The following is a 19,609-nucleotide window of genomic DNA, read 5'->3' as shown; positions in this document are numbered from 1 at the left end:
TAGGATAGTGAAGAAGGCATTTGGTATGCTTTCCTTTATTGGTCAGAGTATTGAGTACAGGAGTTGGAAGGTCATGTTGTGGCTGTACAAGACATTGGTTAGGCCACTGTTGGAATATTGCGTGCAATCCTAGTCTCCTTCCTATCGGAAAGATGTTGTGAAACTTGAAAGAATTCAGAGAAGATTTACAAAGATGTTGCCAGGGTTGGAGGATTTGAGCTACAGGGAGAGGCTGAACAGGCTGGGGCTGTTTTCCCTGGAGCATCGTAGGCTGAGGGGTGACCTTATAGAGGTTTACAAAATTATGAGGGGCATGGATAGGATAAATAGACAAAGTCTTTTCCCTGGGGTCAGGGAGTCCAGAAGTAGAGGGCATAGGTTTAGGGTGAGAGGGGAAAGATATAAAATAGACCTAAGGGGCAACGTTTTCACGCGGAGGGTGGTACGTGTATGGAATGAGCTGCCAGAGGACGTGGTGGAGGCTGGTACAATTGCAACATTTAAGAGGCATTTGGATGGGTCTCTGAATAGGAAGGGTTTTAAGGGATATGGGCCGGGTGCTGTCAGGTGGGACTAGATTGGGTTGGGATATCTGGTCGGCATGGATGGGTTGGACCGAATGGTCTGTTTCCATGCTGTACATCTCTTTGACTCTATCACTCTATTGGAGGCGGGGGAAGCATGCAGCAAGGTAAGTGTGAACAGGAAGGTTCTCTGTGAGGGAAGGTGGCCTGTGGGCTAGTAACAGGTGGATGGAGGAAAGGTCTGGTAGGGAGAGCCAGAGGGAGGAGCCAAGCCAGTCATTGCAGACAGGTCAAGGGGTGGTGTAGAGGCAAGAAGGAAACTGCAAGGAACCTGGGAGGAGACAATGAGGTCATGAGGGGATTGGGACGTTATGGGGAGGCCACAATGGGTCTGAGGGGACAATGGGAACCCAGTGGGAGTGGGAACATGGAGAGTCACATGATAACAGGTTAGACAGGAAGGAGGGGGGTGGAAGCAAGAGATTGACACTGCAAGACAGTGGGAGGGAGAGAGAGAGAGAGAGAGACAGAGAGATAGAGAGAGTAAGATTGGAAAGAGAGAGAGAGGAAGAGAATAAAAACTTCAAGAGGGTGGTCGAGAGAGAGAGGTTGCAAGTGAAGTGGGAGACGGGGGACTTTGCAAACAACAGAGATTGGATTCAGATCTGTTAACAAAAGAAACCACCACTAACTAGGAATGAGGGTAAGACAAAGTCACTGAGCTGATGAATTGCTTGCAAATAGACTTTGTATTTCTAGCTTTAGTCCCTGAGCGTATGTGGCCTTCTCTTTGGGAGAATTTCAGTAGATTATATTGTCATGTAGATGGAGCCAATTGTTATATTTAAATCAGAAATTGACATCTGATATTTTTATTTGATTGAATAATAAATAAACAAATAAATATTTATGTTCTCACATCTCAGTAAAAGTAGGTAGCAACAAATTGGTTTAAAACCTATTCCAACTTTGTGACTATGTGTGGAAACACATGAACGGTCACTCCTTCAGTCTGCAGGAAGCATGTTTATTGTTGTAGCTTTTTGTTTCCCGTGAATTATGTGTCATTTATTTTGGGGAAAAACATTTTGCAAACTTATGCCTGTTGTTTAGTGTCAATTTGACTACAGCATCCATCCAGGAAATGAATGTTTTCCCGAAATATTGTGGCTTTATTGTGGGTTAACACTGTGGTTATTGATAATATTAATAAGTTTCCTGAGTTCTGTTTATGAATGAAAATATCCATGAAGACAAACACAGAAGGTAATGCCACACGGTGACTGCATCAATTAATAAAGGAGTTAGCGAGAATGGAAGGGCAGCCCTGAAAACCAAACGGTAACACTCAGGAGGAGCTGAAAAACAGAAATATTTTGTGCTTTGAGACACACATCTCTCTGATATGGATCAAATTAACTATACAGCTCTTGAAGGTCTTTTTCATTCAAAGCAGAAACACTGCCCTCATGTTAACATCAGACACACTACTTTCTCAATTTAAAAGCAACTTTTCCACAACTTGACTAAAAGGCACTTTGCAGCATTCCCTTTCAGAGAGCAGAAGTGAAGTGGCACATTCTGTGAGACACCATCATCTATAAAACCACACCCTGAACAGACAAGAAGCAACACTGGAACATCACAGACAGGTTTGAGGCTAACATTACTGTGATAGAGCCTGTCATTGAAGGCAAGATTTCCACTCTCATCGATTACAAGAGAGATCTGAGTGAGAATTCAGAAAGAACCATTTGAAGTACAGTCCAAGAGAATGCTGAGCAACGATCCAATAATAACATTCCTCACCCTGCAGGAATATCCACAGCTACTCCATCACAGGGAAATGTACGGATGAAGGGATGGGAAAGGTGAAAGATGCATGAGGAAAAGAAACAGCTTGACTGAAACAAAGGCAGGAGAGATCATCACCCACTGTAACAAATAGTTGGAGAGATGGGGAGATCCTCGCCTTGAGCTATAACACAGGGAGAGCATTGTCACTGAGGAAGCTCTAGACACCATTAAAAAGCCTCCCTGTTACCTCAGAGCTGGGAATCAAATCCACAGTGGAGGGCTTTAGCAAAGCTATTGACGCTCACTCACAGACACATTTGACTGGACTCATCAAGCACAGAAACCCCCATTCCTGCAGCTTCTGCACTAACCTCTCTGTTTCTTCTGTAGGAGGGGACATTTCCACAGGGAGTGTGTGATGCAAGGATTGTGACCCTGTACATGAACAAGAGCAACTGCAGAGATTGCCATAACTGTCGAGGTGTCTCCCTGCTGAGCCTCCCTGCATTGGAAAAGGATTTCCCCATGTGGCCTTGTCAGGCTGCAGACACTGGCTTAAGGCATCTGCCCCCAATTCCCAACGTGGTTTCAGAACAGCAAGCTCGACAATCTCGGTTCCCTTTCAGTCTCACAGCTGCAAGAGAAATACATCAACAAAGGAGACCAAAAGGACAGGGCAGGGAGACTATATCTGCACCTGAAGAGAGAATAATTACTCAGACACAGGATTTGTTACAGGAAGTTTGTGTTTGATAACCTTTTGAGGTGGTAACCTGGCGTGTTGATGAGGGCAGTACATTTGATGTGGTCTCCATGGACTTCAGCAAGGCTTTTGGTAAAGGTCCTCATGCAGATTGGTCAAGACAGTAAGAGCCAATGGGATCGCAGGTAAAGTGACATGCTGGATGTAAAACTGGCTGAGAGGCAGGAGGGAGAGGGGAAGGGTTAAGGAATGTTTCTCTAACACAAAGTCTGATATCAGTGGGGTTTCACAGAGCACGGTGCTGGGAGCTTGCTGTCTGTTTTGTAGATGAATGATTTAGACTTAAATTCAGGGGAATATGATAAAGAAGTTCACAGGTGGCATGAAACTCGGAAGGCTGGTAAAAAGTGAGGAGGATATCTGTAACCTGCAGGAGGATATCAATGGACTGGGCAGTTGGGCAGAGCAGGGACAACAGGATATCAACCTGGAAATGTTTCCAAAGTTAAAAATCACACAACACCAGGTTATAATCCAACAGGTTTCCTTGGACGTACTAGCTTTCGAAGCGCTGCTCCTTCATCAGGTGGTTATGGAGCAGGACTATAAGATGCAGAAATTTTCGCAAAAGATTTCAGTGTCATGTGGCTAGAATATCTTAATCAATCTCAGATTAAGTCTTTCATTTTTTTTAGAATGGGTTTCCTAACTTCACTTCATTATTAGGTAAATCCCAGAACTCCTTTTAAGTCACATTCTCAAGATAAATTCATATTCACGAACAAAAGGTGTCATCTCAGCTCAGACAATGCATTAAAGGTGTGAGGTTAAAGTCTGTCTGACTGGTTGTAATTCTAAAGTGATATTTACAGCATCTTACATGGGTTGACTGGAGGTTATGCATTTTTTGAGCAAAATAAAATATAATTCTGCAATACAGATTCTCTCCATAAACTGAAAGGTGTGCTTGCAGGAAAGGCAGAGTGAGTGTGTGCATGTCAGTGTAGGAAACCCATTCTAAAAGATGAAAGTTGGGGAATAGGAAATGAGAAGAATAGTCATAAAGTTACATCATGATTCACAGAATTACCAGCCAGACAGAGACACTTACCTGGAATACCAACAGCAGCGAGAGTCGGATAGTGAATGTGTTGAATAATCAGAATTATGTATCGGATCCGACGTTCCAAATACATCTGGTGATAATTTGCAGAAAAATAGTCAATTGTCCCAGAGAGACTCCGGCCCATTGTGGGAACATTGCAGTCTGCTCTCCTCAGATTCTGCTCTGTCATCTCTCCCTGTTTCAAGGAATGTTGCAGCTGACACTCATTTATTAATAGAAGGAGGAATCCATCCAGAGACTCAGTTAGGGCCCACAGAGATTGACATTAATTACAGTCACTGAACAAACAGGTTCATTGAACTCCTTTCAATCCAGTGCCTTTGTGTGAAGGTTGCTGAGTAAAGGAACAATGATAAAATGGGAGCGGGCCAAGAGGCACAGAAGTTTGCAAATAGTGCAGCCTGATGATCCAAGATAAATTGTGGCTTTGTTCTTTAGAGACATAGAGACATAGAGATGTACAGCATGGAAACAGACCCTTCAGTCCAACTCGTCCATGCTGACCAGATATCCCAACCCACTCTAGTCCCACCTGCCAGCACCCTGCCCATATCCCTCCAAACCCTTCTTATTCATACACCCATCCAGATACCTCTTAAATGTTGCAATTGTACCAGCCTCCACCACATCCTCTGGCAGCTCATTCCATACACGTATCACCCTCTGCGTGAAAAGGTTGCCCCTTAGGTCTCTTTTATACCTTTCCCCTCTCACCCTAAACCTATGCCCTCTAGTTCTGGACTCCCCGACTCCAGGGAAATGACTTTGTCTATTTATCCTATCCATGCCCCTCATAATTTTGTAAACCTCTATAAGGTCACCCCTCAGCCTCTGGCGCTCCAGGGAAAACAGCCCCAGCGTGTTCAGCCTCTCCCTGTAGCTCAGATCCTCCAACCCTGGCAACATCCTTGAAAATCTTTTCTGAACCCTTTCAAGTTTCACAACATCTTTCCGATAGGAAGGAGACCAGAATTGCACGCAATATTCCAACAGTGGCCTAACCAATGTCCTGTACAGCCGCAACAATGTGTGAGGGTTGCTGAGTGAAGGAACAATGAAAAAATGGGAGTGGGCCAAGAGGCATGGAAGTTTGCAAATAGTGCAGCCTGATGATCCAAGATAAATTGTGGCTTTGTTCTTTGAAGAAGAATTTAACAAATGACAGGTATTAAAGACTTGATGGAGTTCTTGGATAAAGTAACTGGAATTAGCTGAGTTTCACATATTTCATGTTATATATGTAGACTTTCAAAAAGGCGAGATGCTATTTAATTGACTTATTTATGAAAATGTAAACATGCGATTGAAGGAGGAATGCCATTCACTGAGGGACATACCTCAGAGAGAAATGCTGTGCGTGTAATGATTAGCTGCAGGGATAGGGCTCTTCTGGTGCAGTGACCTTATCCCAGGCAAGAGATCCTGGGTTCAAATCCCGACTGTTCCAGAGATGAGTAATAACATCCCTGAGACAGGTTGATGAGAAGGTAGACAGACTGCAGGAAGATACATTATTCTTCTTCCCTCATGGCTAGTGTGAGGAACACTGATCTTTGTAATACATACATAAATGACATAGACAAATATGTTACATAGGAAGGAGAAGATTTCAAGGTTAGACAGAAAGACAGTGAACTGTGAGGAGGATAGGATCAGACATCAGAAGTTCAGTTAAAACAAAATATTGCTCATGCTGCAAAACTGAAAGAAACACAGAATGCTGCAGAGACTCAGCAGATCAAGCAGCATCCTTGTAGAGGGAAACAGAGATAATGCTTCAACTCAGAGCTGAAAAGGGCATGGAAATGGGTTATTTTACTGTTTTGAGAGAGGGAGAAGATGGGGGAGATATTGCTGAGACCCCATGTAAAAGACAAGACCATTATTAATGGTGTTGAATGAGGAAAAGAAAAGGATAAAAATGCATCGAAATTAAGGTGTGAAAATAAGTGGGTGGTTCCACTCTACTCAGAGCAACACAAATAAGACACAAACAAGAAAGCTGTGTGCCTAATGCAGCTGAGAATGTAAGAAAATGTAAGAGATTGCAGGAATTAAAGAAAAATTTAGAAGAGACATGATTAGATAGATTAGATTCCCTACAGGGTGGAAACAGGCCCATCGGCCCAACAAGTCCACACCGACCCTCCGAAGAGTAACCTACCCAGACCCATCATAAAGTCAAGGTCTGAGTTGTGGAAATCAGTATTGAGTCCTTAAGGCAGTAAAGAGGAAAGTGAGGGTTTGTTCCTCAAGCTTGTGCTGTGCTTTTCTCCCACTCTCCCGTGAAGTGCATTGTTGGTTTCAATCAGAGCACACCATTTCCAACCAGTGGCCATGACACTATCACTCTCTCTATGTCTTGCAGGTAAAGCCAGCCTGTCTGTGGGGCCTGCAGAGACAGGCCCAGCTCCTGTAGAAGCCACCACCTCGCCCCCTGAGGGCTCAGAGGAATGGTCACCAAGGCTGCCTTTTACAAACCCCACAGGCTCTGACCCTGAGACCTCGGTGGGAAGGTTAGCCTTAGAGAGTGTGGGAGCAGAAGCTGGTGAGCACCTCACTGCCACAGCTCCGCAGCTGGCTGAGGAAGAAATGCCCCAGGCCGCTGGCACTCGGAGGGACCGGCAGAGACCAGGCAGCTGCTCAGGCAGGAGAGGAGCCCGTGGTGTCAGCAATCAGGACCCACATCTGAATGTACAGGGAGGAGCGGCAGACGGAGAAATTGGGACACAAAGGCTGCAGAAGGGCAGTGAATCCTGAGGGTATTTGATAAGGTGCCACATCAAATGTTATTGCACAAAAGAAAAGCTCATGGTATTGGGGGAAACATAATGACCTGGATAGAAGATTGGCTGGTGAAATAGGAAGCAGACAGTAGGAATAAGTGGGTCTTTTTCAGCCTGACAGGATGTGACAGCGGTATGTCACAGGGGTCAGTGCTGGGCTCTCAACTCTTTCTAGTTTACAGAAATGATTTGGATGGAGGGATCGCAGGTATGGATGTAAATTTACTGATGACACAAAGATAGACAGGAAAGTGAGTTGTGAAGAGGACATAAGGAGCCTACAAAATGATATCAGGGGCTAAGTGACAAAGATCTGGCAAATGGATACCATGTGGGACATTAGGAAATTGTCCATTTTGGAAGAAAGAATAAAAAACAACCTCATGATCTAAATGGAGAGTGGGTGAACAGCTCTGAGATCCACAGGGATCTGGGTGGTTCTCAGTGAATCTCTGGATCCCATTATTGTCCATGTAAGAGGAGACTGGGAATGAGTTGTGTAAAAGGACTCAATGCCTGTTCAGAAAATAATGAGTGAATGGGTCAGGAGAGCAGCACAATATAACTCTCTTGCACAGTTGCACTTCCCCAGCTGAGCAGTTCCCCTCCTCTCCATTAAACGCGAACACATTTTCCTCAAATGGGGAGAGGATCCCCATCCCCACCACCCAGCACTGGCCACCTGACCATGAGAGATCTCATTCCTGCCAATGGGGCAAAGGGAGGATTGGGTCTGATGGAAGTGAAGGTACGAGCAGTTCATGGTGATGCATGAGCAGGAGAGATGGTGAGGTGTCCCCAGTGAGTGAGTAGGAAGCACAGAGGGTGGGAATAATGTATAGTCTGGGAGGATGCGGTGGGTAAGAGTCGATGAGTGGCCATGATACATACAACAGTGAGAGTTGTCGTCCATGAGTCTTGGTGAGAGGCATGTGCAATGGTACAGTTAGAGGGAGTGCTGACCCTGACCTGTGAGTGTGAGGTAGCAGAGAGAAGATAGTGGTACTTACACTTGCAGAGCACAGTCTGTCACTGACCTTCTCCGTGCATTGTTAGACATTTCCTTCAGCTCAGGTGTTATGGCCCAGGCCAGACCCGCGCAAAACAGTTCAAGTAAGTAATCCAGACCCTGTCTTTTACCAGTTGCTTTAAGCAAGTGTAACGTGGATATTCCAGGAGGGATGCAGCTGACCCAACCACTTAGATTTAAAGAAAACAGACTTTATTTACAAGATTGCCAAATAAAACACAAACAAAAATAGAATACTGACTTATAACCTAACCAAAAAGCCACTACATCATCCCAACATAATGATGCTGTTGCAAATACTTATAACAAATCCCTTAAACACCCCTGGGCACAAAAGATAAAATCCAACACAGGATTTTCCAGGAGAGAAATCAGAGAGAGAAGGTCAGCATGGAGCTGCTTCTCTTGGGTCCAGCAGCTTCACAACGTTACTGCTTACTGACCCAACCAAACCAGGGGTCTGCTGAGCTGGGAGAACTCGCTACATCCCTTTCACTCTACAAGTGTTTTTTTAAAACCCGAAAGCCTTTTGCCTGAGACAGTATCTGTTAGGTATCATCAAACTGGCCCTCAAACCCAACTGAGCCGAGACTTTTGGAAACCTGTGCTTTTCCAAACCTCTCAAAAAGAAACTAAGAACAACATAGTCTTGTTAAAGAAGCAGCCTCATTACAGCATTCCCCCCCCCCCTCCTGAAAGAAAAATGAACCATCCATATCCAAAGGTGGCTTTACTTTAAAGCATCCTTAATGCTAAACCGTTTATACTTGTATACATTACACAGACAGTAACCACACAAACTGCATGACTACAGTCTGTTTGAGTCTGTTTTCCTCCTGCCACTGAACACCTCCATTTCTCATTCACCTCTCAGCAATGCGGCGGTAATCATGTTTGCTAGTCCTGACACCTGCACCATTTTGAAATTGAATGGCTGTGCCAACAATCTCCATCTAAACAGTCTCACACCTTTGTCCATATATTTCTCCACAAAGTTCAGTGGGTTATGATCAGCGTATATGATTATATCAGACACGTTATTGTAACACAAATATTGAAATGTTGTAACTCCAGCACCAAGCTCAATCTCCTTCACAAATATCGAATATTTCTTCTGAGGAATGTTCAATTGCCTGAACAAAGTTCAATATCACAGAAAACCAGATTATAGTCCAACAGATTTATTTGTAAGTACTAGCTTTCAGAACACTGCTCCTTCATCAGGAAGCTGTGGAGCTTCGAGAGCAATGCCCGATATGTTTTTCGATCGACTTGTCGTCTTGTTGCAAGAGCACAGCACTGATCACTGCACCACTTTCACTGATAGCCATCTTGAGTGACTTTGCATGGTTAGCTGTGAAAAATGAGGAGAAAGTGAGGTCTGCAGATGCTGGAGATCAGAGCTGGAAATGTGTTGCTGGAAAAGCGCAGCAGGTGAGGCAGCATCCAGGGACAGGAGAATCGACGTTTCGGGCATAAGCCCTTCTTCAGGAATGTGAAAAATACCAGGACAGTCGTTCACTCGGCTTTCGAAGCTGTCAAATACCTCTGACAGTCCACTGTTCACTGAAACGTCTTGCTTTTCTTTAGCAATTCATTGAGTGGAACTGCCACACTGCTAAAATTTGGTATGAAATTTCAATAAAAACCACTCAATCCCAGGAACCGGAATACTACTCTATTTATTCAGGTGTGGGAAACTCCCTAATTAACCTTTTTTTTGTATTCCATGGGGCCATGTGTCACTGTCTAATAAAATGGTATTGGAAGGTTACTTGGGCTTTGGCAAATTCACTTTTCACCAAATCTATCACCAGGTCTGCCTTCCGCAGTCAATTGAACAAGTCTGATAAATGTTGGAAATGTTCCTTCCATCTATGACTAAAAATCACCAGGCCATCGAAATATATGACACAATTGGATAATCCAGCAATGACCTTATCAGTTAGAATCGGAAATGTGGCTGGTGCATTTTTCACACCAAATGGCATGACTGTAAACTGATACAGTCCAAAAGCGTTATGAAAGCTAAAATTGCCTTCGCTCTTTCTGATAAAGTTAACTGCCAGTATCCTCTGAGTAAGTCCAAATTAGTAAGCTGCCCCATCTTTTCAACAGAGTCTTCCAAACATGGAATCGGAAATTCTTCAGTCTTTGTAACTACATTGACTTGGCAATAGTCCACACCTGACCATTGGGTACCATCGGCTTTGGTACCATTAACCTGGGTGAGCTCCAGTTATAGAGTCATAGAGATGTACAGCATGGAAACAGACCCTTCGGTCCAATCTGTCCAAAACAATATCCCAATATCCCAAACCAAACTAGTCCCACCTGCCAGCACCCAGCCCATATCTCTCCAAACCCTTCCTATTCATATACCCATCCAAATGCCTCTTAAATGTTGCAATTGCACCAGCGTCCACCACATCCTCTGGCAGCTCATTCCATACACGTACCACCCTCTGCGTGAAAAAGTTGCCCCTTAGGTCTCTTTTATATCTTTCCCCTCTCACCCTAAACCTATGCCCTCTACTTCTGGACTCCCCGATCCCAGGGAAAAGACTTTGTCTATTTATCCTATCCATGCCCCTCATCATTTTGTAAACCTCTATAAGGTCACCCCTCAGCCTCCGACGCTCGAGGGAAAACAGCCCCAGCCTGTTCAGCCTCTCCCTATAGCTGAAATCCTCCAACCCTGGCAACTTCCTTGTAAATCTTTTCTGAAACTTTTCAAGTTTCACTACATCTTTCCAATAGGAAGGAGACCAGAATTGCATGCAATATTCCAACAGTGGCCTAACCAATGTCCTGTACAGCTGCAATGTGACCTTCCAACTCCTGTACTCAATAGTCTGACCAATAAAGGAAAGCATACCAAACACCTTCTTCACTATCCTATCTACCTGCGACTCCACTTTCAAGGAGTTATGAACCTGCACTCCAAGGTGTCTTTGTTCAGCAACACTCCTTAGGACCTTATCATTAAGTGTATAAGTCCTGCTCAGATTTGCTTTCCCAAAATGCAGTACCTCACATTTATCTGAATTAAACTCCATCTGCCACTTCTCAGCCCATTGGCCTATCTGGTCTAGATCCTGTTGTAATCTGAGGTAACCCTCTTCGCTGTCCATTACACCTTCAATTTTGGTGTCGTCTGCAAACTTACTAACTGTACCTCTTATGGTCACATCCAAATCATTTATGTAAATGACAAAAAATAGAGGACCTAGCACCGATCCTTGTGGCACTCCACTGGCCACAGGACTCCAGTCTGAAAAACAACCGTCCACCACCACCCTCTGTTTATGAACTTAACTCACTTTGATGATGCCATTTTGCAGCATGCATTCAACCTCTTTTTGAACCTGTGCCAACTTTAGAGGGTTATGTTCATAAGGATGTTGCTTAATCAGAGCAGCATTTTCTATATCTACCTCATTCTTAATTATTGTTAACAAATACTGATTCCCTCTTTTTGTTTTAGATAGTAGTCCTACGAAATCAATTAAGACTCTTGTAAAAGTTTCCCCAAATGTTGGAACAGGTATTAAAGGTGCAGGTTTTATTACTGACTGTAGTTTTCCAATTATGTAACATGTATGTTATTTCTGGCAAAATACAACAACATCCTTGTGCAGCCCAGGCCAGTAGAAATGATTTTGTATTTTAGCCTGAGATTTTCTCACTCCTAAATGCCCCCTCCCGCCGCCCGCCAGAGGGAGTCATGCACCTCTTTCTCTTCACCCACTGGCAATACAACTCAATGAACTTCTGCCCATTTCTCATCTGCCTGAATAACAGAATGCGAAAATGACATGATGCAAGATTGCAACGCAATCATGCAGCAAGGATAGAATGCAAGAATGTTTGAATGGCAGAGTGCAAGGATGACAATTAATAATGCAAGCATGCACGGACATCCAAAGGAGAGAATGGAAGAACAACAGAATGCAAGATCCAAATGAGAGAATAGAAGAACAGAATGCAAGAACGCAAGAATGATAGAATGCGAGAATGCAAACTTGCAAAGATGCAAGAGTGACAGAATGAAAGAAAATGCAATAACACAAAAATGACATGATGGAAGATTGAAAGAATGCAACAATGCATTCCATTTCCTCATTAAGACAGCATTTTTATGATACATTTGGATTCTTTATCGGTGAATGCCTTTTGATACAATTGCTTTAATTTTCATCTTTCGGCTGTAACTCCATTAATTTATCTGAGCAAAAGATATTTACATTGTGATCAAACTGTTCCTTGTTTGTTTCAACCATCTGATGCAGAATCATAGAATCCCTCCAGTGTGGAAACAGGCCCTCCAGCCCAGCAAGTCCACACTGACCCTCCGAAGGATAATCCACTCAGACCCAGTCCTCAACATTTACCCCTGACTGATGCACATAACCTGCACATCCCTGAACACTGTGGGGCAACTTAGCAGGCCAATGCACCTAGCCTGGATTGAGGGAGGAAACTAGAACATACACAGACACAGGGGGAACATGCAAACTCCATATTTACAGCCACACGAGGGTAGAATTGAACCCAGGTCCCTGGTGCTGTGAGGCAGCAGTGTTAACCACTGAGCCACCGTGCCGCCCCAACCAGGGTCTCTGCTAATTCCACTTCAACTTTCTTATCTGAACTCTTTGATCTCTCCTGTTTCAACTGGTGACTCTGTGACCTTGTTACCACATTGTCAGGTAAAATCCCAGGATACGTGAACTGCAATAGCTCAGTTGCCTGAGTTTCCACTGGCTTTTCAACCACAGTAGGCAGCACTCCTACCTGTGAATGAGCTATATCATTAGGAAGGACAAATTGTATTCCTGGAGCTGAGAGTTTGTTCATCCTACCATAACATCTCCACTTTTCACTGGACACACTAACCTCACTTTACATAACTGATTGCTCCTTGTCTCACTGTGAATTCCTATTACTCGTACTTTTCCTGCCAACAGTCCTTCAGTGGTACATATTTCCTCATCTTTCATCATCACAGACTGAGAGGATCCTGTATCTCTTAACGTTGTAACCTCTTTACCTGCTGCTCCTGCCCTATGTGAGTAACCTTTACCTTCACGGCTACATGGTAGAAGAAGATCTGACACTTCCTCCTTTACCAACCTCTGAGCAGCTTGTAAATTCCTGGTAAATTTCTATCCTCCACTGTGTTTTTCATTATCACTGCAACAAAACTCACTGGCTTATCCTGTTTTCCAACATCAGGCTTCCCAGTGCTTTTCCTAACCCACCAACACTCTGGTATCATGTGGCCTACTTTATTGCAGTGAAAATACTGGAGCTTTTTAATTTCTCCTTCCTCTTCAAGGGATTTCTTTCCAACCAACTTTCAAACATTCAGAACAATGTAACCTAATTCAGAAAGACTGCTGATTGGTTGATAAGTCTGTGCTAATTGTTTTGAGGTCTTGGATGGGGAACACTTGATTTTCAATGTTCTCAGGTCAATTGTTTAAAGAAGATGTAAAGTTTGAACACAGATCATTTGTTTTCAGAGGATCAATTCCCTATATGTCAGATACTGAGCCACGTTATGAGTTAAGTGTATTATCTGAAATTGTCTGTTGGTGTAGATACTAGCACACTTCAGATTGTTTGGCAAGTCATGTCCAAACACAATCACATCTGATGAAAGTGATTTGCACAGCAGTTAGTGCTGGTACAGGTGGGGAGAAGGTGGTGAGGTGTCCTGAGTAAGAGAGTAAGCAGTGCAGAGGGCTGTTTGAGTAGCAGTCTGAGTGGGGTAGGTTAGTTAGATTTGAGTGAAAATGTATGAGGGAAGATGCTGCATGCACCAGTAAGAGCTGATGATCATTAGTGTTGGTGAAATGCATTAGCAGAGCTTGAGTGAGTGTGAGGTAGCAGAGAGAGCATGGTGACACTTCCCATTGCTAAGCCCAGAAGCTTCTTAAGCTTCTTCCCTCACTGCTTGGTGTTCGTAAGGACCATGGATATTGCACTGACCCAATTGGCAACTTAAAGCCAAGTGGGCAAGTTCTGGTCCCATGGTCTCCACTGTTAGCCCTGAAGAAAAAGCACAGTGCATCCCTCCCACACACTGTCAATCAGGACATCCAGATCCATGTCAAGTCAAGTCGTAATCTGCCTCTGTTGGCCAACGGTACGCCAATCCTTCTGACACTACAACTCTGAAGGGCAGTCCCTGGCTAATAGAAATCCTCCTAGGGCACAGCTGGCAATTCAATATGATGCACCAGGTAGCGGGTATCTCAGAGGGTCCTAGCAATGTTATCTACTTCTGTGGCTGGTGAATATGGCAAAACTGTTACTTTCTGTTTTCTGTATTTTTCATTATGGATTGCAATTGAAATAAAAAGAAGAGTTCAAAAACCAGAGGATTTCAGGAGGATTGCTGCATGTTTTGAAAGCAAGTAATCTGACACTCACTGTGAGTGATGTTTACACTGCTTGACTGAGCAGTGGTTAATGTGTAGTTGCAGATGAACTGGAGCTAAGGGCTTATATACAGATAGAACTTTAGGCTGTACATGTAGCTGACTGGCCAGTGTCTAGCCATCAATTATATACAGTTTAGGCCTTCTGTCTATCAATAAGCATGTGTCCATTTCTCAGGTAAACAAATAGCCTGAGGTTGTGAAGCTTTTCAGATCACATGGAGCTCAGGAGTTCTCTCCATTCTCTGCCATAAAAATTACTTTGAGGTTGATGGAAAACACTTCATTTCCTCTCCAACAGTTGGTGTCAGATGTGACTTTTAACCAAGTGTCTGAGACCTTCTCGAAGTGAACCAGCCATCCCATGCCCTTTGCAAACCAGTGGAAGCATCTGGAGAAAGAAGACTGAGAAGCAGCATTCTGACCAGCACAAGAACCATTTCAGCACATCCCATGAACAGAAAACACTCAACTGCTCTCCCAATTTTCCCTCCATCCATAACACCCATGTTGTTTCCTGTCCATCTGTCTATGTGTAAGGGACAGTTTTTAAGAGATTAGAATTAGAACATTATCTATTGTCACATGTACTCAACTTCACAAGTATAAGAGAACAGTGAAAAGTTTGCAATGGCACCATCTTCGAGACAAACTATCTCGGGACAGTTTTTAGATTCAAGATAGAGAAATAAAGGGTGATAAAAGGAAAAACGTTACATTACTTACACCTATTCACAGTATTAGTTGGAAAACTGAAATAAAGTTAAAAAGATAAACATGGCAGTCTTGAAATAAAGGGCTACAGTGGATTAGTGCAGGGTCTGACCAGACTCACAAACTACTGATCATCCGCACCATTCTCCTGTCAAACATCCATCCTGCTCCCCTTGGGCATCTTACCCACAGGCCGTCCCCACTCCCCTCGGGCATCTTACTCACAGGCCGTCCCCACTCCCCTCGGGCATCTTACTCACAGGCCGTCCCCACTCCCCTCGGGCATCTCACCCCCTGGCCGTCCCCACTCTCCTCAGGCATTTCATCTCCTGTTCATCCCCACTCCCCTCGGGCATCTTCCCATTGGCCGTCCCCACTCCCCTCGGGCATCTCACCCATTGGCCATCCCCACTCCCGTCGGGCATCTCACCCCCTGCCTGTCCCCACTCCCCTCAGGCATTTCACCCAGAGGCCATCCCCACTCCCCTCAGGTATCTCACCCACTGGATGTTCCTGCTCCCATCGTGCCTACTGCCCGCTCTACGTCATGGGAAAGCACGGAAAAGGGGGAAAAGAAAAAGACAAGAAAAAGTGAAATAAACCGAAGGAGGGAGCAGCTCCGGTTGGAGCGTCCCACTCCACCTCCATCTTGTCGTCTTACTGGAGTGTGAGCTACACTGTAGTAGAGTTATATGCTGACTGTTCCTCTTTGTTTACCTGAGACTCCAGTGTTACCTGAAACAAGCTGTAATTCATGTTCAGTGGCTGAAACCAAGTTTCTAACAATCAGGGTCTGAAAGGAATGTGATTTTAGGGAATTTAGGACACCAATTAAAATGCATAATTTGGACAATATGTGCAGGAATAATGGGGCTTTGTCAACAGTGTGTTATCTTAGTGAGCTACAACAATATTTAGGCACTCATGTGAGATTGATTTGAAATCGAATCAATGAGGGTTTGGGAATGGTTTATGTGTCGGTGATGGGAACCATCAGGTTCTGTATTAAATTACAGAGCTGGCACTTTTAAAGGCAAAGAATTTCCTGCAGGTGGCAGAGTTGTCCCTCACAGTTTTCAGGGAAATTACAAAGACCATGTTGCTTGACTTGGTGGGTGACCTCGAGGTGGCATTGCCTGGCAGAGTGAGGAATGCAGCGATAATTGAAATACTGGCACAGCACTTGGGTTGAGAGGAAATACAAGAAAGGCTGGGCCCTCCAGGGAGTGAAATATCAAATCAGGTGATACTCAGTAACAGTCAGAGCAGCTTCAGTGAGAGGAGACAATGGGATAACTAGCGATGGCAGAACATGGAAAGGACAGAGCAGAAAAATACAGAGATGAGCAACAGAACAGAATAAAGAAAAGAGCAGGGAAAGATAAGGAAAGGGAAATGGTGTTGGAAAGAGTGGAATGAGTAAAGGTGAATTAGACCTGCAGAGAGAGGCAATGTGAGAGAATATGTCTATCAGGTTAAAATGATACCATCAAACGAGAGACTTCAGGCAGAGAATCTGAATAATTTGAACAATTTGAAGTCGAGCACAGAAATGTTTATCTTTGTTTAGGATCTACCAAGACTGTCCTCCTCCTGAGTACAGCCGTGATATTCTCCCCAGTCAAATACACAACTCCCACTCCACTCTTGCCTCCCCTTCCATCCTTCTGGTAACATCTGTACCCCGGAATATTGAGCTGCCAGTCCTACTTTAACAGGAAATCTACTGGATGCAGCCTGGACAAACCTATATTGAATGCAAAAGAATGGAGCAAAGCAAATTTGACAGATGCATCCGAGCGTTTGAACAACTTAAGGACTCACAACCATCCCACGTTGAGGACCAAAGGCTTGTAACTGATCACCCGGGAGCAGTAAGGGCCAATGATTCGGAGCTAATATATAAATTAGATTGGATTAGATTACTTACAGTGTGGAAACAGGCCCTTCGGCCCAACAAGTCCACACCGACCCGCCGAAGCATAACCCACCCATACCCCTACATTTACCCCTTACCTAACACTACGGGCAATTTAACATGGCCAATTCACCTGACCTGCACATCTTTTGGACTGTGGGTGGAAACCGGAGCACCCGGAGGAAACCCACACAGACACGGGGAGAAGGTACAAACTCCACACAGTCAGGCGCCTGAGGCGGGAATTGAACCCGGGTCTCTGGCGCTGTGAGGCAGCAGTGCTAACCACTGAGCCGCCCACTAAAATTAAACCTTTCCTCAGTCACACTCACAACTTCAAAACAGCTAAAAAATAGCACAGGAAAATGAAGGCAATGGCCAAGGTAAGGAACAGAGAGCTGGAAATGCCCCAAGATCCCCTCCACAGATCAGAAGCCAAATTATTGAGGGTGAAGGTGAAAATTGGGAGCCAAGGTGTACCCGTTGTTCCAAAACGAGGCACTATTGCTCAGAATGTAGGAAACTGAGAAGGAAACCCATGGGGGACATTGGAATTCATAAGAATGAGGCTGAAAAGGAATTGAATAAAATAAATACCACGGATCAGATTGTAACATTAATGACAAAGGACAATCTGATGGACACACTCCTGTGAATGCAGAAGGATTGCATACAGTAAACGAGAGGAATTAATGTCTTTTTTTCTCTAAGAAAATAACTCAATTTTCTTCAAAGGCAGCATAACTATACGAAACCAAGCAGGAGTGACACAAACTTTCCTGATGGAGAAGCATTTACTTTTCACCACAGAGAGGTTACTAAAGCCAGTCTGTTGGTAAGTAGGATGGATGGAGAGTATACCCCACTTTCTCTGTTTAAAGTCCAGTTGGAGTGTGACTTGTTAACTGGACCAGTGGTAAAGCAGTTAGCTAAGAAATTTCCTGTGGAAGGAGGTGATTTATTCCTCAGTAATGTTTTGTTTGGAATAAAAGTCATTCATTCACCGAGAGTCCAGATGAGGCTGAGAGGCAAAATAGTCACAGAAACAGGTTCTGGGTATTTTCTGTCATGTATAATGACCAGAGAAATGGCTGAACAATGTCCACGCCAGTCCAAACCCGGCTCCTCCACATGATAAACAAAGGACATCACCAGAGAATCACAGGGTCACTGCAAGCAGATGTTAGGGAAGCTGAAACTCTGTTTAAAAATTAAAATGGCTCCAAAGAGGTATTTGGGATGTCCTCATTAATTGAAGCTCAGGAATTAGATCCAGGGTTAAGTTAGTTAGCGCAGGCAGCTCATACTGAAGCTGAGGCTGAAGGAGTTCCCTAGAGTTATGATGTTAGAAACAGAACATAGATTTAATTCAAGTACTGTGGAGAAATCTAGATTGTACTTTTTAAAAAAAAACAAAGCACGAACATACAGTCATAGAGAAAAACAGCACAGAAACAGACCTTCAGTCCAACTTGTCCATGCTGAGCTATTATCCTAACCTACTCTAGTCCCATTTGCCAGCACTTGGCCCATATCGCTTTAAACCCTTCCTATTCATATACCCTTTTAAATGCTATAATTGTACCAGCATCCACCACATCTTCTGGCAGCTCATTTCCATACATGCACCACCCTCTGCATGAAAAAGTTGCCCCTTAAGTCTCTTTTATATCTTTACCCTCTCACTCTAAATCTGTGCCCTCTAGTTCTGACTCCCCCATCCAGGGAAAAGACCTTGTCTATTTATCCTATCTATGCCCCTCATGATTTTATAAACCTCTATAAGGTCACCCCTCAGCCTCCGACGTTCCAGGGAAAACAGCCCCAACCTATTCAGCCTTTGCAAAGCTCAAATTGTCCAACCCTGGCAACATCGTATTGGAATATTTTTTTTAAAAAGGCATTTTTTGAAATCACATGGTTTCAGTGAAATGCTGGAGACATTTGTTGTTTTATGACTAGTGTCTTGTTTGAACACTATTTTGAGTACAGAGGAGATGGTCTTTGTTTGCAGGTGAGGAACGACAGGTTGGAAAAACAGCTGCTCATCTCATCTCTGTATCTTTCGGAGATATAATTTTGCGAATCCGTCACTATCCACTACAGACCCTCCGACTCCCACAGTTACCTGGAGTGAGGTAAAAGAGGTGATGGAGTATCATTGCTAATCAGGGATAGTATACAGAAAGGGAGGTCATCGAGGGGTGTTTGTCGAGAGGGGAAGGATAGGTGGAAAAGTTAGAAACAGGAAAGGAGCAGTCACTTTATTGGGAGTTTTCTATAGGCCCCCAATAGCAACAGAGACATGGAGGAGCAGATTGGGAAGCAAATTCTGGAAAGGTGCTGAAGTAACAGGGCTGTTGTCACGGGTGACTATAACTTCCCTAATATTAGTGGAACGTCCTCAGTTCAAATAATTTGTTTGGAGCAATTTTTTTCAGGTATGTTCCTGATGCAATATGTAGTTAAGTCAACTAGACAGGAGGCCATATTGGATATGGTGCTTGGCAATGAACCTTACAAGGTGTCAGATCTCTCAATTGGAGACCATTTGGGTGATAG

Source organism: Chiloscyllium plagiosum, unplaced genomic scaffold (genome assembly GCF_037043375.1).
Source record: "Chiloscyllium plagiosum isolate Xiang-an unplaced genomic scaffold, Cpla_swu_hap1 HiC_scaffold_12, whole genome shotgun sequence".
Taxonomy (NCBI): domain Eukaryota; kingdom Metazoa; phylum Chordata; class Chondrichthyes; order Orectolobiformes; family Hemiscylliidae; genus Chiloscyllium; species Chiloscyllium plagiosum.
Note: the sequence above shows the minus strand (reverse complement) of the source record.